The 26,991-nt window shown below is 33.5% G+C and overlaps 1 protein-coding gene across 1 annotated transcript in view; it reads right to left on the bottom strand.

Annotated features, from left to right (window-relative positions):
• LOC143231742 (cell adhesion molecule 3-like) overlaps positions 1–26,991 on the bottom strand; it is a 202,847-nt gene that overhangs the window by 111,996 nt on the left and 63,860 nt on the right. Inside the window, exon 2 of the mRNA XM_076466365.1 lies at positions 25,424–25,545. The gene's annotated coding sequence lies outside the window, so the exon portion shown is untranslated. The remainder of the gene's footprint in view (positions 1–25,423; positions 25,546–26,991) is intronic.

Genomic DNA, 26,991 nt, shown 5'->3' with positions numbered 1-26,991 from the left:
GTAGTATAGCTCTGTGTATAATAAGAGGTGTGAGTTGGCCTTGTAGTATAGCTCTGTGTGTAATTAGGGGTGTGAGTTGGCCTTGTAGTATAGCTCTGTCTATAATAAGGGGTGTGAGTTGGCCTTGTAGTATAGCTATGTCTATAATAAGGGGTATGAGTTGGCCTTGTAGTATAGCGCTGTGTATAATAAGGGGTGTGAGTTGGCCTTGTAGTATAGCTCTGTGTGTAATTAGGGGTGTGAGTTGGCCTTGTAGTATAGCTCTGTGTATAATAAGGTGTAGGAGTTGGCCTTGTAGTATAGCTCTGTGTATAATAAGAGGTGTGAGTTGGCCTTGTAGTATAGCTCTGTGTGTAATTAGGGGTGTGAGTTGGCCTTGTAGTATAGCTCTGTGTATAATAAGAGGTGTGAGTTGGCCTTGTAGTATAGCTCTGTGTGTAATTAGGGGTGTGAGTTGGCCTTGTAGTATAGCTGGGTGTCTGGCCTGTAGTATAGCTCTGTCTATAATAAGAGGTGTGAGTTGGCCTTGTAGTATAGCTCTGTGTGTAATTAGGGGTGTGAGTTGGCCTTGTAGTATAGCTCTGTGTATAATAAGGGGTGTGAGTTGGCCTTGTAGTATAGCTCTGTGTATAATAAGGGGTGTGAGTTGGCCTTGTAGTATAGCTCTGGGTATAATAAGGGGTGTGAGTTGGCCTTGTAGTATAATAATAAGGGGTGTGAGTTGGCCTTGTAGTATAGCTCTGTGTATAATAAGGGGTGTGAGTTGGCCTTGTAGTATAGCTCTGTGTATAATAAGGGGTGTGAGTTGGCCTTGTAGTATAGCTCTGTGTGTAATTAGGGGTGAGAGTTGGCCTTGTAGTATAGCTCTGTGTATAATAAGGGGTGTGAGTTGGCCTTGTAGTATAGCTCTGTGTGTAATAAGGGGTGTGAGTTGGCCTTGTAGTATAGCTCTGTGTATAATAAGGGGTGTGAGTTGGCCTTGTAGTATAGCTCTGTGTATAATAAGGGGTATGAGTTGGCCTTGTAGTATAGCTCTATAGGTATAATAAGGGGTGTGAGTTGGCCTTGTAGTATAGCTCTGTGTGTAATAAGGGGTGTGAGTTGGCCTTGTAGTATAGCTCTGTGTATAATAAGGGGTGTGAGTTGGCCTTGTAGTATAGCTCTGTGTATAATAAGAGGTGTGAGTTGGCCTTGTAGTATAGCTCTGTGTGTAATTAGGGGTGTGAGTTGGCCTTATAGTATAGCTCTGTGTATAATAAGGGATGTGAGTTGGCCTTGTAGTATAGCTCTGTGTATAATAAGAGGTGTGAGTTGGCCTTGTAGTATAGCTCTGTGTGTAATTAGGGGTGTGAGTTGGCCTTGTAGTATAGCTCTGTGTATAATAAGGGGTGTGAGTTGGCCTTGTAGTATAGCTCTGTCTATAATAAGGGGTATGAGTTGGCCTTGTAGTATAGCTCTGTGTATAATAAGAGGTGTGAGTTGGCCTTGTAGTATAGCTCTGTGTGTAATTAGGGGTGTGAGTTGGCCTTGTAGTATAGCTCTGTGTGTAATCAGGGGTGTGAGTTGGCCTTGTAGTATAGCTCTGGGTGTAATCAGGGGTGTGAGTTGGCCTTGTAGTATAGCTCTGTGTGTAATCAGGGGTGTGAGTTGGCCTTGTAGTATAGCTCTGTGTGTAATCAGGGGTGTGAGTTGGCCTTGTAGTATAGCTCTGTGTGTAATCAGGGGTGTGAGTTGGCCTTGTAGTATAGCTCTGTGTGTAATTAGGGGTGTGAGTTGGCCTTGTAGTATAGCTCTGTGTATAATCAGGGGTGTGAGTTGGCCTTGTAGTATAGCTCTGGGTGTAATCAGGGGTGTGAGTTGGCCTTGTAGTATAGCTCTGTGTGTAATCAGGGGTGTGAGTTGGCCTTGTAGTATAGCTCTGTGTGTAATCAGGGGTGTGAGTTGGCCTTGTAGTATAGCTCTGTGTGTAATCAGGGGTGTGAGTTGGCCTTGTAGTATAGCTCTGTGTGTAATTAGGGGTGTGAGTTGGCCTTGTAGTATAGCTCTGTGTATAATCAGGGGTGTGAGTTGGCCTTGTAGTATAGCTCTGGGTGTAATCAGGGATGTGAGTTGGCCTTGTAGTATAGCTCTGTGTGTAATCAGGGGTGTGAGTTGGCCTTGTATTATAGCTCTGTGTGTAATTAGGGATGTGAGTTGGCCTTGTAGTATAGCTCTGTGTATAATTAGGGGTGTGAATTGGTTCTGTTAGAGTTCTGGTTGCAATCAGGAGTGTAAGTTGGTCATGTAGTTGAGTTCTGGGTATTTGTAAACAGGGCTATGAGTTGATTTTATAGTAGAATCCGAAGTGTCATGTGTGTGTGAGGGGTAGTTTCTTCTGTGTTATATTTCTGGGTGTACGCCTGCTAACTTACCCTTGAATCTCTACAGATACACTCATAAGAAGAGTTCCAGCCAATCTCTCATGGTTGATGGTAAGTCACAGTGTGTAGCTGATTGGCTACCTTCCCGTTGGTGATTAGTTTAAGGTAAGGGGCGGCAACAGATACCCATATTAATTTTCTGTGATTACATAATGAGGAGATGTTAGTGTCTATTTGTGTAAAAAACGAACTCCCAAAACATTGTTTGTTTCATATAAGTTCACTGAATCATTAAAACAATTAGTTATTCCAGGAATTTCTGATAATTAATAAACATGTTTTCGTACACTGATTGGTCTGTCTGTCAGTTCTTCTATCCTTGTTTGTTATGTTTGTTTGGAATTTCGCGCAATGCTACATGAGGGCTATCTGCGCTAGCTGTCCCTAAGTTAGCAGTGTAAGACTAGAGGGAAGGCAGCTAGTCATCACCACCCACCGCCAACTGTTGGGCTACTCTTTTACCAACGAATAGTGGGATTGACCGTAGCATTATAACGCCCCCACCGCTGAAAGGACGAGCAGGTTTGGTGTAACGGGAATTTGAACCCGCGAACTTCAGGTTGCGTGTCAAGCGCCCTAACCACCTGGCCATACTGGGCTTGCTTCTTTCATTAATCCGTTTTGTGTCATCTCCGGGGTTTACACTAATGACTGTTTACAGCCCTACTTTTGAACTAAAACTCGCCCACTCTCTGATATGATTCTCCGATTTCATTATTTTATTTCTAGTGTGAATTCCTGTATCCTGTTTATATATCTTATGTATTCTGGTTTATTGTTTTTACGCCGTACTTAGTTTTCTTACAGTCTCTTTAGATTATTTAAAGTGTTCGCAATTCCATGCTTCAACATTTCCATATTTTCCTCTGATGTTTTATATATGGTCCAATTTGTTGCACCATACTTTTTCTGTTCTTTTATTTATTGTCCAATATGTTGCACAGTACGTTATTTATTGTCCAATTTGTTGCACAGTACTTTATTTATTCTTTTATTTATTGTCCAATTTGCTGCACCATACTTTTTCTATTCTCTTATTTATTGTCCAATTTGTTGCACAGTACGTTATTTATTCTCTTATTTATTGTCCAATTTGCTGCAACGTACTTTCTCTGTCCTTTTATTTATTGTCCAATTTGTTGCACAGTACTTTCTCTGTCCTTTTATTTATTGTCCAATTTGTTGCACAGTGCGTTCTCTGTTCTTTTATTTATTGTCCAGTTTTTTTGACCACATGTAGCATTTCTTGATCTGATACTGAGCTGGATTTATTTTTCTTGATTTCTTTATTATTGTTCAAATAAGTTTTCGCCATTGCTGTTTTATCTTTTTCACACACGTGCCATCTTGTGTTATTAACCGTCAAAGGTAAATAAAGTTTTTAACCTGTCCAGTTAGTTCTTTTGTTGTTGTTTTCTTCTTCGATAACCCTTCTCTCTGTTACAATTGCTGTGAATATTTTGTTTCTCACTATATCACTCTTCACTTCTATTCGGTAAATTTTCTCTCTCCTTCACTTTTTTTTTGAATAACACGAACTTTTCGTGGAGTAATTGTAATTAGTGTAATAGATTGCATTGGCTGTTGCTCTTAAAGAATTTTTCAAAATATATTTAAATATTAGGTAACATAATACAGGATAGCAAGATGTCAGAACCAATAATATTCAGAAATCTGTCAACTTATAGTGAAGAGAAATGTCCGAAAGAATTGCATTTAATGTAATAGAAGATGAGGTAATCTGACCAATTACACTGAACATTTTACAAACACACAGAAGATGAGGTAATCTGACTAATTACACTGAATATTGTACAAACACACAGAAGATGAGGTAATCTGACCAATTACACTGAATATTGTACAAACACACAGAAGATGAGGTAATCTGACCAATTACACTGAATATTGTACAAACTCACAGAAGATGAGGTAATCTGACCAATTACACTGAATATTGTACAAACACACAGAAGATGAGGTAATCTGACCAATTACACTGAATATTGTACAAACACACAGAAGATGAGGTAATCTGACCAATTACACTGAATATTGTACAAACTCACAGAAGATGAGGTAATCTGACCAATTACACTGAATATTGTACAAACCCAAAGAAGATGAAGTTAACTGAACAATTACACTCAATATTTTACAAACCCAAAGAAGATGAAGTTAACTGAACAATTACACTCAATATTTTACAAACCCAAAGAAGATGAAGTTAACTGAACAATTACACTCAATATTTTACAAACCCAAAGAAGATGAAGTTAACTGAACAATTACACTCAATATTTTACAAACCCAAAGAAGATGAAGTTAACTGAACAATTACACTCAATATTTTACAAACCCAAAGAAGATGAAGTTATCTGAACAATTACACTGAATATTTTACAAATCCAAAGAAGATGAAGTTAACTGAACAATTACACTCAATATATTACAAACCCACAGAAGATGAAGTTAACTGAACAATTACACTGAATATTTTACAAATCCAAAGAAGATGAAGTTAACTGAACAATTACACTCAATATATTACAAACCCACAGAAGATGAAGTTAACTGAACAATTACACTGAATATTTTACAAACCCATAGAGATGAAGTTAATTGAACAATTACACTGAATATTTTACAAACCCATAGAAGATGAAGTTAACTGAACAATTACACTCAATATTTTACAAACCCATAGAAGATGAAGCTAACTGAACAATTACACTCAATATTTTACAAACCCAAAGAATATGAAGTTATCTGAACAATTACACTGAATATTTTACAAACCCAAAGAAGATGAAGTTAACTGAACAATTACACTCAATATATTACAAACCCAAAGAAGATGAAGTTATCTGAACAATTACACTCAATATTTTACAAACCCAAAGAAGATGAAGTTAACTGAACAATTACACTCAATATTTTACAAACCCAAAGAAGATGAAGTTATCTGAACAATTACACTCAATATTTTACAAACCCAAAGAAGATGAAGTTAACTGAACAATTACACTCAATATTTTACAAACCCAAAGAAGAAGAAGCTATCTGAACAATTACACTCAATATTTTACAAACCCAAAGAAGATGAAGCTATCTGAACAATTACACTCAATATTTTACAAACCCAAAGAAGATGAAGCTATCTGAACAATTACACTCAATATTTTACAAACCCAAAGAAGATGAAGCTATCTGAACAATTACACTCAATATTTTACAAACCCAAAGAAGATGAAGTTATCTGAACAATTACACTGAATATTTTACAAACCCAAAGAAGATGAAGTTAACTGAACAATTACACTCAATATTTTACAAACCCAAAGAAGATGAAGCTATCTGAACAATTACACTGAATATTTTACAAACCCAAAGAAGATGAAGCTAACTGAACAATTACACTGAATATTTTACAAATCCAAATAAGATGAAGTTAACTGAACAATTACACCGAATATTTTGCAAACCCATAGAGATGAAGTTAATTGAACAATTACACTCAATATTTTACAAACCCATAGAAGATGAAGTTAACTGAACAATTACACTCAATATTTTGCAAACCCACAGAAGATGAAGTTAACTGAACAATTACACTCAATATTTTACAAACCCAAAGAAGATGAAGTTATCTGAACAATTACACTGAATATTTTACAAACCCAAAGAAGATGAAGTTAACTGAACAATTACACTGAATATTTTATAAACCCAAAGAAGATGAAGTTAACTGAACAATTACACTGAATATTTTACAAACCCAAAGAAGATGAAGTTAATTGAACAATTACACTCAATATTTTACAAACCCATAGAAGATGAAGTTATCTCAACCAATTACATTCAATATTTTACAATGCAATATAAAGTTGTCTAACCAATTACATTTATTTAATATTCTACAGACCAGGACAAGAGGAAGGTTTCTGAATCAGCTCATGTGAACACAATGTAGTAAATACACCAATCAAAACCAGTGATATCCCATGTCGAATGCATCAATAATATTTGTAATTTATATTAAAATTACCAAGGCTATTGATAGCTGTCAATAATTTTGTAGTAGTGATCAAACAAAATAGAGACAATCAGTGCTACCCTACGACCCACTCTGAGAGATTGACTGTTGCTCTTATAACTGTTCTCCAGCTCTGATATTCAGGGTAAAGCATTGACCTTAGGTCTTAAAGTGAAAGAATGGTATGAATTATTGAAAGCCAGTATTATGTAAGCAAATAACGAGGATTTGTATTTATAAAGTTGTAACTTTTAAACCAATTGTAGGCACAGTTATCCGGTCAGTACGTAAGATTAGTTACTTGAATCGGTGATTTAGAACAGCGATACTTATGGAGAGTCAGTAAAATGATATGAGGTAGGAAATCCGTGGTAAATCAGCGTTTATGATTGGTTAATCTGTCGACAGTTCATCTCATTTCAATAAAGTAAATTGAGGATAATCAGCGCTGTATTAATACTTTAGAATACTTGAGTCTCCATTAAACCAAGGGTGGGTGAACCTCAGTAGCCGCAGCTGTAATTAGATCTTAAATCGTTCAAGATATGAAGCTATGAGCTAAATGTTTGTAGCCGTTTCATAATGTTGCAGTTAGAAACGTAATATACAAGAAACGAATTAAAGTTTAGTATTAATTCACGTCATGATGCGTTCCAGTGTTCTGAATATGACCTTTTATCGGATATTATATATACAGAAAACACTCAACTCTGACAGAAGATATTGACGTAACTTAATAAAAGCAGATATAATATCGCGTTTGTTTTATTTTAAGACTGAAATACATTATTTGACGGCTCAATATTAATCCTCTGTCGGATTTTTAATCATTTGTATGGAAAGCACTCAAGACCGCGAGAAAAACAAAGGTCAAACCATTTGGGGTTATTATTAGTTCTCTTGTTCTCGAAGAGTGAAACCATTTGGGGTTATTATTAGTTCTCTTGTTCTCGAAGAGTGAAACAATTTGAGGTTATTATTAGTTCTCTTGTTCGCGAAGAGTGAAACCATTTGGGGTTATTATTAGTTCTCTTGTTCTCGAAGAGTCAAACCATTTGGGGTTATTATTAGTTCTCTTGTTCTCGAAGAGTCAAACCATTTGGGGTTATTATTAGTTCTCTTGTTCTCGAAGAGTCAAACCATTTGGGGTTATTATTAGTTCTCTTGTTCTCGAAGAGTGAAACCATTTGGGGTTATTATTAGTTCTCTTGTTCTCGAAGAGTCAAACCATTGGGGGTTATTATTAGTTCTCGAAGATGAACGTATTGAAAAACTGTTAGAGTGACACAGAATCATAAGATTTACGTCAGGGTTCGAGTATCCAGAGTTTTCAGAGCGCCAATGTTTCGAAATCGAAACGTGTGTTTTAGGAAATTGTAATTATTCTGTAAATCGATAGCATCATGTTTGTGTTGTTAAGGTGTTACGTTTGGGACAGAAATACGTGGTTGGACTGTGAACAAAAATTTTATTTTTTGTTTGTTTTTTAACTTCGCGCCAAGCTACACGAACGCTGTTTGCGCTAGCCCGTCCCTAACTTAACAGTGGGAGACTAGAGGAAACGCAGATAGTCTCCACCACTCACCGCCAACTCTTAAGTTATTCTTTTACCAACGAATAGTGGAATTGAGCGTCACATTATAACGCCTCCACGGTTTTTAAGGGTGAGCACGTATGGTATTTCGGAGATTCGAACCTCCGATCTTCAAAATTACGAGTCGATCGTCCTAACCGCCTAAACAAATCGAGAAAGAAAAGAAATAACACCAACTGATCAAGGACTGGCCTTGTGTATCAGAACAAAATACACGAGGGTTTCCTCTGTTTCCATTCTAACTTTTCTTAACACGGATAGACAGCTCTGAGTCATCAGTTCACTGTTGATAATTAAAAAAACAAAGTGGATATCGTACAATCTGATCTTAAACCAGATATTTATCAACGTTTTTATTATTTCTTATTTTGTCCATCGTCCTAACTTTTTTGTAATATTTAATTCACATTAACAACTAACAAACTATAAACAGATTAATTATTTGGTTATTCTGTCAGCCAATACTTAAACTTTAAAGACATGCTACGTAAAGTCAGATATCTTTACATGTGCTTTACCCATGTTTACCTGGTTATATACTCTTGAAATTTAAGGGAGATGGTCGTATGTAGGTCACGTGGTATTTGAGACTTCCAGCATTCCAGAAGGTTTCGTAATATTGTCATTCGCTACCAAGGGTTTAAAGCATATAATTTTATTTTCTGTTTATAATGTTTGCCACGTAAGTATTCTACTAACCAAAGATAAAATAGTCTGAAACTTGGATGTATGTCTAAAGTTATTATGCTACTTAATATCAGGAATTTATCGTTTGTCATTATCATTCTTGACATGTCTGATTCAAAACATATCTATTAGCCTTCCACTAGCCCAGTGGTATGTCTGTGGATTTATACTGCTAAAAACGGGTTTCGGTGTTTCGGTATGGTGGTCGGAGTACAGATGACCCTTTGTGCAGCTTTGCTCTTAACAACAAAAAAACGACATATCAGTTTTCAAGTACGAATTTAAAAAACATATAATATGTTTGCTCGAGTGAAAATTAAAACAATACCCGAACCAATTAAAAATAAACGTAATACATGTAATAAAAAAACAAAGAGTGCGTGTTTTTTATAACAAAGCTACACCGGGGGATTCGAACCCCTGATTTTAACGTTGTAAATCCGTAGACTTACTGCTGTACTAGCGGGGGACAAAACAAAGAGAAGAACATCGTTAAAAATACATTAGTCTTACATCTTGAAGTATTTTGTGGTTTACAGGTAATTGTTATAAGGTTGTGAAATTAGTGACGACACAAAAGCAGCAAAATCTATACTGGTCACTTCACATGAGGGGACAGCAAAAAAAACAAAAATATCTATACTGGTCACTTCACATGAGGGGACAGAAAAAAAACAAAAAAATCTATACTGGTTACTTCACATGAGGGGACAGAAAAAAAACCAAAAAATCTATACTGGTCACTTCACATGAGGGGACAGAAAAAAACACAAAGTAATTCATTCCAGATTTTGGTCAAATCAAAATTATAATAATGTTAATATTATATTTAAATTATAATAAAGTTAGTTAATAATGTGGATATTACATTTAAATTATAATAAAGTTAGTTAATAATGTTGACATTACATTTAAATTACAATAAAGTTAGTTAATAATGTAGATATTACATTTAAATTATAATAAAGTTAGTTAATAATGTTGACATTACATTTAAATTACAATAAAGTTAGTTAATAATGTTCACATTACATTTAAATTATAATAAAGTCAGTTAATAATGTTGACATTACATTTAAATTATAATAAAGTCAGTTAATAATGTTGACATTACATTTAAATTATAATAAAGTCAGTTAATAATGTTGACATTACATTTAAATTATAATAAAGTCAGTTAATAATGTTGACATTACATTTAAATTATAATAAAGTCAGTTAATAATGTTGACATTACATTTAAATTATAATAAAGTCAGTTAATAATGTTGACATTACATTTAAATTATAATAAAGTCAGTTAATAATGTTGACATTACATTTAAATTATAATAAAGTCAGTTAATAATGTTGACATTACATTTAAATTATAATAAAGTCAGTTAATAATGTTGACATTACATTTAAATTATAATAAAGTTAGTTAATAATGTTGACATTACATTTAAATTATAATAAAGTCAGTTAATAATGTTGACATTACATTTAAATTATAATAAAGTCAGTTAATAATGTTGACATTACATTTAAATTATAATAAAGTCAGTTAATAATGTTGACATTACATTTAAATTATAATAAAGTTAGTTAATAATGTTGACATTACATTTAAATTATAATAAAGTCAGTTAATAATGTTGACATTACATTTAAATTATAATAAAGTTAGTTAATAATGTTGACATTACATTTAAATTATAATAAAGTTAGTTAATAATGTTGACATTACATTTAAATTATAATAAAGTCAGTTAATAATGTTGACATTACATTTAAATTATAATAAAGTCAGTTAATAATGTTGACATTACATTTAAATTATAATAAAGTCAGTTAATAATGTTGACATTACATTTAAATTATAATAAAGTCAGTTAATAATGTTACATTACATTTAAATTATAATAAAGTCAGTTAATAATGTTGACATTACATTTAAATTATAATAAAGTTAGTTAATAATGTTGACATTACATTTAAATTATAATAAAGTCAGTTAATAATGTTGACATTACATTTAAATTATAATAAAGTTAGTTAATAATGTTGACATTACATTTAAATTATAATAAAGTTAGTTAATAATGTTGACATTACATTTAAATTATAATAAAGTTAGTTAATAATGTTAACATTACATATAAATTATAATAGTGTTGGTTTATAACGTTGATATATTAACAATTAGTAAACGAATTATTTAAAAGATCGTTTAATCTAATTGTGATAAATATAACATTCAATTTTAAACAATACGAAGTGTCTTCTAAAACAGAAACTCAAGAAGAAATGTTATCGAACTTTCCTTTCAACCTTAAAGAACAAATGTTAAATGTGTATTACACGGACATCAATTACCTTTCATATTTGTGTATTACAGAAAGATCCCTCGTGCGTCCTTCATTATTGAAGGTATATTCGTGAAGGAATAAACAAGTTTTTATTTCGTTTTAGAAACAAGCGTCGATCTGAGAGATTATTCATATTTCACGGCTGTCACTTAGCTGACAAATGTCAGACTGATTGCATAGCTGATATCCAAAACAGCTCTTAACATATAGTGCATTATTACAACGTACCATATAACCTTTAGAAAGAAGTTTTAACCACATCTACGCTGAAACACTCGTCAATCACAGTGTCGTGACGCTCTGACAGTAATGGTGGGAATTCATCGGCAGCGGAGACGGTCACGAGAACCTCTCGTGAGGGACATCAAGTTTCTTAAACATTGATATGGATAGATAAAAAGGAAACTGCTTATAACATAAAAAAACTGTTCATAAAAGTCACAGAATTAGGAAAATGTTATAATACTTCATGGCCAAGTAAATTATTCATTCCTGGCTCTAGATGTAAAAATCAAGGAAAAGAATCATAAAAAGAGCAAACTTATTTTCTATCAAATAACATCAAATCAGCTCAAGTAACTCACTGGTGGCAGGTAATATTAATTTAAAACTCTGAGCCTTCAAAAATGCATGAAGAAATGGGTATTATATAATATATATATATCATCCAGCAAAACATGAAGGTTTAGTTACTTCCAAATCGTAAAATGACTTCAAGCTTCTAATAAGAAATGTCCGTTTACAATTTCAGTTTTGTGTAAAAAGACTATAATTTTACGTCCTTCACAAAGAACAAACGTGAAAAATGTTAACGCTGATTCGTGATACACGATAAACGGATGTACTGTTTGTTTTTTGAATTAAGCTACACGAGGGCTATCTGCGCTGGCCGTCCCTAATTTAGCAGTTTAAGGCTAGAGGGAAGATAGATACCACCCACCGCCAACTCTTGGGCTATTCTTACCAACTAATAGTGGGATTGAGCGTCACATAACGCCCCCACGGATAAAAGGTCGAGCATCTTTAGTGTGACGGGAATTCGAACCCCTGACCCTCAGATTACGAGTTGAGTATTTTAACAACCTGGCTGTGCCTGGCGAAACGGATGTATAATTCTTCTTTGTTCTCCTAAGCCTAACCGATAATATTGAGAGTTTGTAACGTTAAAATTCGGTGTTCGAATTCCCGCAGTGGATACAATTCAGATATCTTTGTGTTAAGGAAAATTTATTATAACAACAATAGCTCAATATTCTGTCAACATCAGTTTCTGCTTGTTGATTTTTTAATAATTTAAAATTATCAAAGACTAGAGGGGCGCTCTGTGCTTTCCTTCATCAAACGTCACTTCCGATAAACTAAAAATGGAAGGAAAGTCTTACAAGTTTGAAGCTTCAGGATGGATCAGAATCATTGATGACAAAAAGAACAGTTGTTATTAAGATATAGAATGAAAGATAACATATTTATCTTCTTTAATAATACCTAGAACCAATGGAATTTTAAGTTTACTATCATAGATAGACATCGGTGAAAGGAAGGTATGTTAGGTTTAGGATCCATGTTAGAGTCAAATACAACATTTAATCAAATTTGTGATCTTTCTTATGGTTTAAGCACTGGATACCTGACAAAGTTCTATATATCATATGATTATATTCATGGTGATTATTTGGAATTTGAAACTTTATCTGTCGACGGTGGGTGATGATGACTAGCTGCCTTCCCTCTAGTCTTACACTGCTAAATTAGAGACGGCTAGCGCAGATAGCCCTCGTGTAGCTTTGCGCGAAATTCAGAAAGAAAGAAACAAACTTTCACATATAAATCCCAGGGTCGCGGGTTCGAATCCCCGTCATACCAAACATGCTATTCCTTTCAACCGTGGGGGCGTTATAATGTTACGGTCAATCCCACTATCCGTTAGTGAAAGAGTTACCCATAAATGTGTGGTATTGACCAGCTGTCTTATGTATAATATAGATTTGAGACTGCAAGGGCAGATAGACCCTTGTAGCTTTGCTCGAAATTCAAACCAAACGACAGTATTGTTCTCAGTACGCAGCTGTTTTGGAATTCAATTGTTTACCAAACATAACTTTTAACATAAATTAAACTGGACTGTTTTAGCTCAAGCCTGTTTTAGTTATGAATAATGTATGCTACTCTCTCTCTCTTCCTTTCATTGTTTCCAGTCCTTCTCGGGCTCAAAAGCTTTCTTCTATATATATATCTACTTTCTTTCAGAAGGAAATAGGCTTAGCTCCAACGCTCGAATTAATCAATATATTTATTGATTTTTTTCAAACATCTGCTCAAAATTATATACAATTCTTGGTTTATTTTATCTTCAGCTTAAAATAGATAAGTGCATGAAACGTCACATTATGATGTAGCGAAACTAAAAAAGTTTAGTTCTTTCTACCCGATATAACGTGTGTGTCTGTGTTTTTTTGTAACAAAGCCACATCGGGCTCTTTGCTGTTTCCACTGTAAGGTATCGAATCCCTGATTTTAACATTGTAAATACGAAGACTTACCGTAGTCCCAGCGAGGAACCCGATATAATGACTACAAACAATTATCATTAAAAGATTTTTACAACGCAAAAAATCAGGGGTTTCGATTCCCCTCGGTGAACTCAGCAGATAGCCCGATGTGGCTTTGCTATAAGAAAACACACACACACACATATTTAAAGATTTATTGGCTTTTTTTACTAAAGTAATCTAAGATATTATTCTAAAATATAACCGTAAAATATAGATAGATTAGTTTTGTTGGTGTTTTCTTTTCTCCACACAGATCCTTGAGACCGGTCAGACACGAAACCGATTCAGCACAAATTAGGGACAGATATTCTGTACTTCATGTGTTCGACACTGTATCGTTTTGTCTCTGTTTTCATTGATACCGGTTTCAGTATTATCACTAAATGTCTGCTCATGGTTAGTACCATTCATGCACAGAAATATGTGGAAAAAATTAAATCTCAATACTGAATCACAGTCCAGACGGTTATCACGGTGTAGTTGGCCTATCAGTTTGTTTCTCATGAATCAACTAGACATCAAACAGAAATCTTACTTAACGTACTGTTTCGGCCGAACAACTTCTGAGTTAATGTCCTTTTCACCTTCCATCTTAACTTCTAAACATTTCGTGTTAACTCCATGGACAACAAATTACGTATATGGTGTGCTGAACGTCCAGACACATTATCAGAACACACGGATACTTCCATTTCTTTCAACTAATACGTTTTTTTTTCTATTATTCAGACTTAATATGCATTACAAGAGAAGGGTAAATGTATACTGCAACAGCTCGTAGAAAACAAGGCTTCTTTTTGCCCAGTATTTTTAGTTTTGAAACATGTTTTTTTGTAAAAATCTTGCAACTGCATAATTATATTACGATGACTAAACCTGAAATATAAATTGAAACAGTCTCTTTAAATCTAGGCCTTACTTTATAGGACCTGTAGTTCTGACGGAACTACTGGGTAGCTATCAGGACTTCACAGTTTAGTACGAATAAAGTGAAGGGGATGTCTTATTTCTTTCACATAATGGTTATTAGATAATTTATGTTTTATGTAGATCTTAATTTATGATTTTTGTGTGTGTGAAAATGATCATTACGTTTTTTTTTCAAACCATTGTTTTATCATCTTACTTTTCTAAACGACTCGAGAAAATAATTTCTCTCTCCTTCATATATAATTTACTATTTAAGCAAAAACAGACCTAATTACTTACTACACAACCTATTATGGTCACGCAAACATACAATATATATAATATCTTACAACAATGAACGAAAAACCTTTTATCTATGTACAATTATTCTAATGTAACTACTATAGCTGTAATAATAAATGACATATTTGAAAAAATCATTTTCCACTATATTTACCACAGGTAAAAGGTTAAAAGGTTTTTCCAAATGGTGACATTGTCAGTTTCAGCGAATTGACATCAACAATAAAACCCGAGGCTCGTCAACAAAGTAATAAGGCAAGCAAATTGAAGCCAAACATAATAACAACAAACTCGTGTATAACTGCACGAGCTAAGCAAGTTCATTAGAGTTAACTGATTTATCCTCAAGGAAACTGTAAAATAATTAAAATATTTATAAAATATGAAAGAGGAATATTAATATTTTGAACAAACATTATAAAAACTTAAGTAAAAAATGCATCTTACTTTGTGTCAGTTGAATACGAGTTAACAGGATGCTTTTAATGTTATGCGTTGTGAGTTACAATAATTTGTTTGTAGTTCAGCACAAAACAACACAATGGGGTATCTGTGCTCTGCTCACCACGGGTATCGAAACCTGGTTTCGAGCGTTGTAAGTCCCCAGACGTGCTGCTATGCCACTGGAGGGGGGGGGGTAGACTAAAATAATTGGATATAACATTGTTGTCTCTTCGATTTTCGTTTTCTTAGATATTAATAAATGAAGGGTCAAGTATTATCCTCACTACGTCACTGTCTAACATCTGATCTACCTCGACCTACAATTGACAGAAAAACAACAAAGGAAAATCAGAGTGAATTAATTGACCACACCGCTCAACATCGTTCTTTTCACGTTGTAAATTTTTATGTCAGCTTTAAAGCTGTAACGATTTTACTATCGGACATCTTAAAGAGAAAACGTGACAGTATTCTGAAGCGTCGTCCTAACATAACATTCAGGACAATAAAATCTTCCCAGGCTCGAGCTACCATACCTTTCAAACAGCTGGCTCTGACGATAAACTGTGGTTATAACATAGAAAGTTTATGTTAAAATTATGGTCACTTCAGCTTATTTTTTATGTCTTATACAGTTTTGTGCATGAAGTTTAAGTAACAAGGAAGGAAAAGACGAAAAAAAATTAAGTGAAGTAACAAAACCAGGCCTGTGAAGTTACACAATATTGAACAAAATATTAAGTGAAGTAACAAAACCAGGCCTGTGAAGTTACACAATATTGAACAAAATATTAAGTGAAGTAACAAAACCAGGCCTGTGAAGTTACACAATATTGAACAAAATATTAAGTGAAGTAACAAAACCAGGCCTGTGAAGTTACACAATATTGAGCAAAATATTAAGTGAAGTAACAAAACCAGGCCTGTGAAGTTACACAATATTGAACAAAATATTAAGTGAAGTAACAAAACCAGGCCTGTGAAGTTACACAATATTGAACAAAATATTAAGTGAAGTAACAAAACCAGGCCTGTGAAGTTACACAATATTGAACAAAATATTAAGTGAAGTAACAAAACCAGGCTTGTGAAGTTACACGATATTGAACAAAATATTAAGTGAAGTAACAAAACCAGGCCTGTGAAATTACACAATATTGAACAAAATATTAAGTGAAGTAAGAAAACCAGGCCTGTGAAGTTACACAATATTGAACAAAATATTAAGTGAAGTAACAAAACCAGGCATGTGAAGTTACACAATATTGAGCAAAATATTAAGTGAAGTAACAAAACCAGGCTTGTGAAGTTACACAATATTGAACAAAATATTAAGTGAAGTAACAAAACCAGGCCTGTGAAGTTACACAATATTGAGCAAAATATTAAGTGAAGTAACAAAACCAGGCTTGTGAAGTTACACAATATTGAACAAAATATTAAGTTGAGTAACAAAACCAGGCCTGTGAAGTTACACAATATTGAACAAAATATTAAGTGAAGTAACAAAACCAGGCCTGTGAAGTTACACAATATTGAGCAAAATATTAAGTGAAGTAACAAAACCAGGCTTGTGAAGTTACACAGTATTGAACAAAATATTGAGTTGAGTAACAAAACCAGGCCTGTGAAGTTACACAATATTGAGCAAAATATTAAGTGAAGTAACAAAACCAGGCCTGTGAAGTTACACAAAATTGAACAAAATCAATGATTAACGAACATTTTCATAATTTCAACTTATCTACAGTTAATCGCTGTCAAATCAGATCTTGAGTTGATAAGTAACATTTTTAAATAAACAAAATAGTCCGTTCTTTCTCATACTTATGTGGAATATTGAACAAACTGTGAAGCAGCACTTCCACTGAAACGACAATGTGATCTACAAGTAACAGCTGTTAGATCGTAACGTGAGATCTGAATTTATTATATATTTTGTTTGTACTAAAAACTCAAGCGTTTTTATGTTTATTTCATCAACAGAGAAATAAGAAAACAAATAATGATATATTTATAGTTGGAAATTGTCACAAGTACCCAGTCACAACTGACTCACACAACTAATGATATCTTCATAGTTGGAAATTGTCACAAGTACCCAGTCACAACTCACTTACACAACTAATGATATCATCATAGTTGGAAATTGTCACAAGTAGCCAGTCACAACTGACTTATACAACTAATGATATATTTATAGTTGGAAATTGTCATAAGTACCCAGTCACAACTGACTCACACAACTAATGATATCTTTATAGTTTGAAATTGTCATAAGTACCCAGTCACAACTGACTCACACAACTAATGATATCTTTATAGTTTGAAATTGTCATAAGTACCCAGTCACAATTGACTCACACAACTAATGATATATTTATAGTTGGAAATTGTTATAAGTACCCAGTCACAACTGAGTCACACAACTAATGATATATTTATAGTTGGAAATTGTTATAAGTACCCAGTCACAACTGACTTATGGACACAACGAAATGGAATTATTCTCCAGATCTTCCGGAACGTTATTTCTTATTTGAAGTTCGCCTCATCATAATAAAAGGAGTAATAAACAAAAAAAAAGTAAAGCCAATAATAAAGGACACGTGCATCTCAACTCCTTTTGGAAGACCAGATGTTTTGACTCAGAGTGTCTATTTCACTATCTATGAATTACTTATCACAAATAACAAGGAATAATTCGTCGAACTCGTTTGCCAGTGAAGCTTGTATAACAGCAGTTCTGTCAAAGAATCTTACTTAGCATCGGTGGGTTCCTCCTGTTCTCACCAATAAACAAGACGATAACAGTTTTTCTTTTTATAATTTCCTGTTCATTCCAAAATGAGGATGTTTGATTGCTCGCCAGACGTGTCCAATATAGTTAAGGCTTACCTTACCAATTTACTTGTTGCACGAAGCGTCTGTGTAAATATAATAAACTGTACAAAAGCGAATGGTTATTTCACCATGGGACAAATGTATGTAATTTCTTCCATTTTATTAGAACTCAATTATTAGCGTAACAGATATTAGCCCTTTAAGAAAATAGTATACGGTCTCTAGAAATAAACATTTTATCTGTAGAAAGAAGAAATACAGGCGGGATAAGCTTCAAATAATTCCTATCTTGGATAAACATTCTTCTGACGTAATAAATCTGTCGTATCACAGTCGCGAGGGAGCTACCTCAAATACAAATATATGTACAAAGTGTCATGGTGGGCACACCCAGGCAGTCCCAAACGACTTTAAGGCACTTAGATGGATATCTGAAATGTAAGAGAAGTGAATTATACTGTATAAATAATAGCGCTAGTCTAGGGAACCATATCTGAATTTAACACACAAAAAATCTTCATAGATGGCGCTCTTGTTTATTTTACTCAGGTGTACTGAAGATCACGTTAAAATGTAAACATATATTCAGTAAAACTGAAGAGTAGGTTCCTGTCCAGACAAGCCAAGAATATCTCGATAATAATACTTTATTAAAATACTGTTTGAACAAGAAACGTCGTAAATAATAAAAACAAAGACGACAGTTAACTCGGAAAGACGTCTTGTTTTTTATATTTATTGTCGAGTTTAATGAACTCCATTCTTAGCTGTTTTGGTTTGGAATCAGGAATAAGCGAAAAGTGCAGTTTTTGGGACATATAATGATTCACTTAATCTGTAAAGTATAGGACTCTAAACATTGTCTCTCAAATAACAATATTACATAAATAACGCGATTGGGATATACATGTGTGTGTGTGTGAATATATACAGAGATGGTTGAGAAAGATTTAGTGTTTAATGTATCGGGCTGCGGATAGCACGGTCCAAAGTTTAATGCACAATATGCTAGTAAATACCCTTTGAACCGTCAGCTCTTCGAGAAATATAGCTATAAACAATCAAATCTGCTTCTCTATTAAGAGTAGCTGAGTAAGCTGGTGGATTTTCTTTCTTTGGTCAGTAGTTTTAAATTAGGAATTGCTACGCCTAAGCCATGGGCATTTTTGAGCTGTCCATTTAAGATAACCTAATATGAGGGATAGTTTTCTTCATCATTGAACTGCAGTGAAATGAGCAGATAGTGGATTGATTTCGTTAATCCAAAAGTGGTTAACAAAAGCATTTGAAATAAAGTTTTCCAGAGTTAGTCAGACCTTAATATAGATCAGGATTGTATGAAGTTTGTATCGTATCCAGAATGGAGCACATATAAACAATGGAAGAAATGTATTGTATCCAGACTGGAGCACATAAAAACAATGGAAGAGATGTATTGTATCCAGACTGGAGCACATATAAACAATAGAAGAGTTGTATTGTATCCAGACTGGAGCACATACAAACAATGGAAGAGATGTATTGTATCCAGACTGGAGCACATATAAACAATGGAAGAGATGTATTGTATCCAGACTGGAGCACATATAAACAATGGAAGAGTTGTATTGTATCCAGACTGGAGCACATATAAACAATAGAAGAGATGTATTGTATCCAGACTGGAGCACATATAAACAATGGAAGAGATGTATTGTATCCAGACTGGAGCACATATAAACAATGGAAGAGATGTATTGTATCCAGACTGGAGCACATATAAACAATGGAAGAGATGTATTGTATCCAGACTGGAGCACATATAAACAATAGAAGAGTTGTATTATATCCAGACTGGAGCATACATAAACAATAGAATATTTGTATTATATACAGACTGGAGCACATATAAATAATAGAATATTTGTATTGTATCTAAACTGGAGCACATATAAACAATAGAAGAGTTGTATTGTATCCAGACTGGAGCATACATAAACAATAGAATATTTGTATTGTATTTAGACTGGAGCATACATAAACAATAGAATATTTGTATTATATCCAGACTGGAGCACATATAAACAATAGAAGAGTTGTATTGTATCCAGACTGGAGCATACATAAACAATAGAATATTTATATTATATCCAGACTGGAGCATACATAAACAATAGAAGAGTTGTATTATATCCAGACTGGAGCATACATAAACAATAGAATATTTGTATTATATCCAGACTGGAGCACATATAAACAATAGAAGAGTTGTATTGTATCCAGACTGGAGCATACATAAACAATAGAATATTTGTATTGTATCCAGACTGGAGCATACATAAACAATAGAATATTTGTATTATATCCAGACTGGAGCATACATAAACAATAGAATATTTGTATTATATCCAGACTGGAGCACATATAAACAATAGAAGAGTTGTATTGTATCCAGACTGTAGCATACATAAACAATAGAATATTTGTATTATATCCAGACTGGAGCATACATAAACAATAGAAGAGTTGTATTATATCCAGACTGGAGCACATATAAACAATGGAAGAGATGTATTGTATCCAGACTGGAGCACATATAAACAATAGAAGAGCTGTATTATATCCAGACTGGAGCATACATAAACAATAGAATATTTGTATTATATCCAGACTGGAGCACATATAAATAATAGAATATTTGTATTGTATCTAAACTGGAGCACATATAAACAATAGAAGAGTTGTATTGTATCCAGACTGGAGCATACATAAACAATAGAATATTTGTATTGTATTTAGACTGGAGCATACATAAACAATAGAATATTTGTATTATATCCAGACTGGAGCACATATAAACAATAGAAGAGTTGTATTGTATCCAGACTGGAGCATACATAAACAATAGAATATTTGTATTATATCCAGACTGGAGCATACATAAACAATAGAAGAGTTGTATTATATCCAGACTGGAGCACATATAAACAATGGAAGAGATGTATTGTATCCAGACTGGAGCACATATAAACAATGGAAGAGATGTATTGTATCCAGACTGGAGCACATATAAACAATAGAAGAGCTGTATTATATCCAGACTGGAGCATACATAAACAATAGAATATTTGTATTATATCCAGACTGGAGCATACATAAACAATAGAATATTTGTATTATATCCAGACTGGAGCATACATAAACAATAGAAGAGTTGTATTATATCCAGACTGGAGCATACATAAACAATAGAATATTTGTATTATATCCAGACTGGAGCACATATAAACAATAGAAGAGTTGTATTGTATCCAGACTGGAGCATACATAAACAATAGAATATTTGTATTGTATCCAGACTGGAGCATACATAAACAATAGAATATTTGTATTATATCCAGACTGGAGCATACATAAACAATAGAATATTTGTATTATATCCAGACTGGAGCACATATAAACAATAGAAGAGTTGTATTGTATCCAGACTGTAGCATACATAAACAATAGAATATTTGTATTATATCCAGACTGGAGCATACATAAACAATAGAATATTTGTATTGTATCCAGACTGGAGCATACATAACCAATAGAATATTTGTATTGTATCTAAACTGGAGCACATATAAACAATAGAATATTTGTATTATATCCAGACTGGAGCATACATAAACAATAGAATATTTGTATTATATCCAGACTGGAGCATACATAAACAATAGAATATTTGTATTGTATCCAGACTGGAGCATACATAAACAATAGAATATTTGTATTGTATCTAAACTGGAGCTCATATAAACAATAGAAGAGAAACTTGTGGGTTTGTTTTTCTCTTATCTAAAATCCTTTTAAAGTATAAACTAATTTATCGCTAAAGAGACAATAGGTGGTGAAAATAAAAATCCAAGGAACTGATTTTGAAAAAAGAACAACAAACGTTTCTGTTCTTATTGAAGATTAATTTCATAAAAAAATACGTATATCGTTAAGTTGTTTGAAAGGTAAAAATACACCGAACCAAAATTACCTTGCAAGCTGACAAGATATATATATAGCACGTGGAGTGAAGTACATTCATATCTACATAAAAAGTTTCGCTCCTTTCATTGATAAGAGCAAAATCATATAGTGGTAAGCCCAATTTTTATCGTTATAACATCTTAAACTAACCACTGAACTATTTGAGTATTATACAGCATTTCAATCTCTCAAATAGCGTAAACTGAACATTCTTATCTTTATAAAACAGCAATACGTGCATTTTACAAAGTTTAATATTCTAATAAAGTATAGAAAAGAATGGGTTACAACTCAGATAAATAAACTACCATAATCCAAATAAACTTACAATGTTTCTGCACGTTTCAACTCTAGAAGTCGAATATGAACTGTTACAGAAATATATCATACGTTTTAAGAAACTATCTTTGTTTCCAAAGCTCACCAATAAGGTGTATTATTTATAAGGTTCAAAAACAATCACCAGCTGGCGTTTATTGAAGTACTGAAGTAAAATATATATTCTTAACCTGTAGTAACCTTCCTAACCTCATAAAATGCTAGGGTAAGTCAGATATACGATCCTCTCTGTCGTCTCTTACTGCTGTTCATACAACTCTCTGTCGTGTCTTACTGTTGTTCGTATGACTCTGTGTTATTTCTTACTGTTGCCCACAAAGCACCTTGTCACATAGCTCATATGACTCTGAGTTATATTTTACTACTGTTATACATAACTCTGAATTCTCTCTTACTTTTGTTACATATAACTGAATCCTCTCTTACTTTTGTTATATACAACTATATATATTTATATATTATACTACTGTTATATATAAATCTGAATCCTCTCTTACTTCTGTTATATATAACTCTGAATTCTCTCTTACTTTTGTTATATATAACTCTGAATCCTCTCTTACTTCTGTTTATAAACCTTTATATTATCTCTTACTTCACCTAGAAAGCTCTGTGTCATATCTTATTTCTGTCCATAAAGCTCTGTGTCATCCCTTACTTCTGTCCATAAAGCTTTGTGTCATCCTTTACTTCTGTCCATAAAACTTTGTGTCATCCCTTACTTCTGTCCATAAAGTTCTGTGTCATCCCGTACTTCTGTCCGAAAAGCTCTGTGTCATCCCTTACTTCTGTCCATAACGCTTTGTGTCTCCTTTACTTCTGTCTATAAAGCTTTGTGTCATCCCTTACTTCAGTCCATAAAGCTCTGTGTCATCCCTTATTTCTGTCCATAAAGCTTTGTGTCATCCCTTATTTCTGTCCATAAAGCTTTGTGTCATCCCTTACTTCTGTCCATAACGCTTTGTGTCATCCCTTACTTCTGTCCGTAAAACTATGTTTCATCCCTTACTTCTGTCCATAACGCTTTGTGTCATCCCTTACTTCTGTCCATAACGCTTTGTGTTATCCCTTACTTCTGTCCGTAAAGCTATGTGTCATCCCTAACTTCTGTCCATAAAGCTCTGTGTCATTTTTTACTTCTGTCCTTAAAGCTTTGTGTCATCCCTTACGTCTGTCCATAAAGATTTGTGTCACCCTTACTTCAGTCCATAAAGCTGTGTCATCCTTTACTTCTGTCCATAAAGCTCTGTCATTCCTTACTTCTGTCCATAAAGCTCTGTGTCATCCTTTACTTCTGTCCATAAAGCTCTGTGTCATCCCTTACTTCTGTCCATAAAGCTCTGTGTCATCCCTTACTTCTGTCCATAAAGCTCTGTGTCATCCCTTACTGTTGTCCTTAAACCTCTAAATCCTGTATTACTTCTGTCCACAACGTCTTGAGTCATCTCTTCGTCTTCACAGCGATAGACATAGCTTTGCCTGCGTTACATAAATATCTGACTGGAATTAACATAATTATGTGTTACGTACACCTAAGACGAGGCTCAAATCATATTGTGTTATATAGATTCCAACAGGACTTTATATATATATATATATATATATATATTAGCTGACTTATGTACACTGACGTTGTAGACTCAAATTTGCTGACCTAAAACGGAAATCATATATCTTTAACACTAGTAAACAACAGTTACTGTTACATGGACCTTAAGAAGCTTTAGTATTTTTTCCATCATTATGAAGTTTTGTGAAAGTTGTCATGTGAATTACCGTAATGGATATTGAAATTCCTTACAACTGTAGATATGACTTTCCTTAACATATAAAAAAATTAATATCTAAACTGTTGTGATACAGTAGGTCATCACTTTTAATGTTTCAGAACCTGTTAATACTATTGTTGAGATACAGTATGTCGTCACTTTTAATGTTTCACAACCTGTTAATACTATTGTTGTGATACAGTATGTCGTCACTTTTAATGTTTCACAACCTGTTAATACTATTGTTGTGATACAGTATGTCGTCACTTTTAATGTTTCCCAACCTGTTAATACTATTGTTGTGATACAGTAGGTCATCACTTTTAATGTTTCCCAACCTGTTAATACCATTGTTGTGATACAGTAGGTCATCACTTTAATGCTTCACAACCTGTTAATACTATTGTTGAGATACAGTAGGTCGTCACTTTTAATGTTTCACAACCTGTTAATACTATTGTTGTGATACAGTATGTCGTCACTTTTAATGTTTCCCAACCTGTTAATACTATTGTTGTGATACAGTATGTCGTCACTTTTAATGTTTCCCAACCTGTTAATACTATTGTTGTGATACAGTAGGTCATCACTTTTAATGTTTCACAACCTGTTAATACTATTGTTGAGATACAGTAGGTCATCACTTTAATGCTTCACAACCTGTTAATACTATTGTTGTGATACAGTAGGTCGTCACTTTTAATGTTTCACAACCTGTTAATACTATTGTTGTGATACAGTAGGTCGTCACTTTTAATGTTTCACAACCTGTTAATACCATTGTTGTGATACAGTAGGTCATCACTTTAATGCTTCACAACCTGTTAATACCATTGTTGAGATACAGTAGGTCGTCACTTTTAATGTTTCACAACCTGTTAATACTATTGTTGGGATACAGTAGGTCGTCACTTTTAATGTTTCACAATCTGTTAATATTATTGTTGTGATACAGTAGGTCGTCACTTTTAATGTTTCACAACCTGTTAATACCATTGTTGGATACAGTAGGTCGTCACTTTTAATGCTTCACAACCTGTTATTACTGTTGTTGTGATACAGTAGGTCGTCACTTTTAATGTTTCACAACCTGTTAATACTATTGTTGTGATACAGTAGGTCATCACTTAATGTTTGAAAACCTTTTAGTTTTATTGTTATAATACATACCGAGGTGTGAACAGAAACCTTTTGAGAAAGGGATGTAGACCACGAATCTTTAATTCAGTGAATATATTCCAGGTTGAACTTAAGGTGATTCATCAAGGTTATGTCCATTCTTCTAATTAAGCCTGAAAAAAAATATAATGAAAAGTTTGGGTTAAATATTCCTATAAAGGTTAAATCAACTTTCATTTGTAATACTTTCGTAGTTTGGTGCTGTTTGTTTATTATTTCTTAAGGAAATTATCAATTACAGAGTTGTGGTAACCTTTATACAGTAAGTACAGTGACACTTATATTACTTGTGTCCATATTTTATCCTGGAGCAGACGACGACGTTTCCATAATTAACTCTGTATCTAGCGTCTTGGTAATTAAAAACTTGAAATAAATAATCAACTCTCATATCGTCTGATAGAATTTATTAAAATATTTACATAATTTAATATTAAATAAATCTTTATTTGGTGTTTCAAACATCGGTGACTTCATCTTCCACTTTTATGTCGTTAATAATTTAACTTATTTACAAGAGTTTCTCGAATAATAAGCGTTTCTTACAAACCTACGCTTTGCTTAGAAATACCATCACGCCAAATCTCCTCTCGTCTGCATTAACCACAATTATTCGTCTTTCAAAGCATTATGTATAATTCTTACAAACACGTATCATAATAAGCTAATACCACTTAACATCTGTGCTTTGCTTTCATTCGTACAGTTGCTGTACTCAGTGTTTGTAAGAGAGATAACGCAGGCGATCTTTTTTAATATAACCTTTTTTTTCTGATGATAGTAATTCCTGTAATCCGATTGTTCGGAGTATATTTTCACGTTATGCCTTTTTCACAACTATCAAAGTTTCCTGTGCTTTTCTCTCCCATATACTTTTCAACCAGTTAAATTCACAAAGGACAAACCGAACACAACAAACACGAAATAATCTCGTTAAAAAGTGTATTCGTATTCCTTAAGATTTGGTTTATTTGTCTTCAAATTAAGCACAAAGCAACAAAATGAGTTATCTGTGCTCTGCCCACGTATCTGAATCCGGTTTCTAGCGCTGTAAGTCGACAGACATACTACTGTGTCATCGGGAGCACTTTCTGAGGAACTATAATTCACTTATTATGATATATAAATGTAAAATAAGCAGACAAAGGTTGATAAAAGAAGGTATTTAAAACTACTTGTTTTATTTTGGCTACGTATCATTATACCTAAGAATTGTGTTATTTTTGGAATGTTTTGACAAAGAGAATGTACAATGAATTTCAGTATAAGGAATTTAGAGGAAAGTTAAAAGGTGTTGATATCTGGCATTAATTTTATCTGTTTAATTAAAATTGTAATCATTTCGAACCAGTTTCGTTAAAAGTTAATTAAGTTGGACAGTACGGTAACACCAATTCGAGTGCTTGTTTTCCTATATATGACAAGTAGATTTTAAGGGTCAGGTGGTTAAGGCACTCGACTCGTAATCTTAAGGTCACGGGCTCGAGCCTCCCTTACACCAAACATGCTCGACCTTTCAGCCGTGAGGGCGTTATAATGTAACGGTCAATCCCACTATC

The sequence above is a fragment of the Tachypleus tridentatus genome, chromosome 11, assembly GCF_004210375.1.
Source record: "Tachypleus tridentatus isolate NWPU-2018 chromosome 11, ASM421037v1, whole genome shotgun sequence".
NCBI lineage: Eukaryota > Metazoa > Arthropoda > Merostomata > Xiphosura > Limulidae > Tachypleus > Tachypleus tridentatus.
The sequence above is the reverse complement of the archived record's forward strand: the minus strand, read 5'-3'. Positions and strand labels throughout refer to the sequence as shown.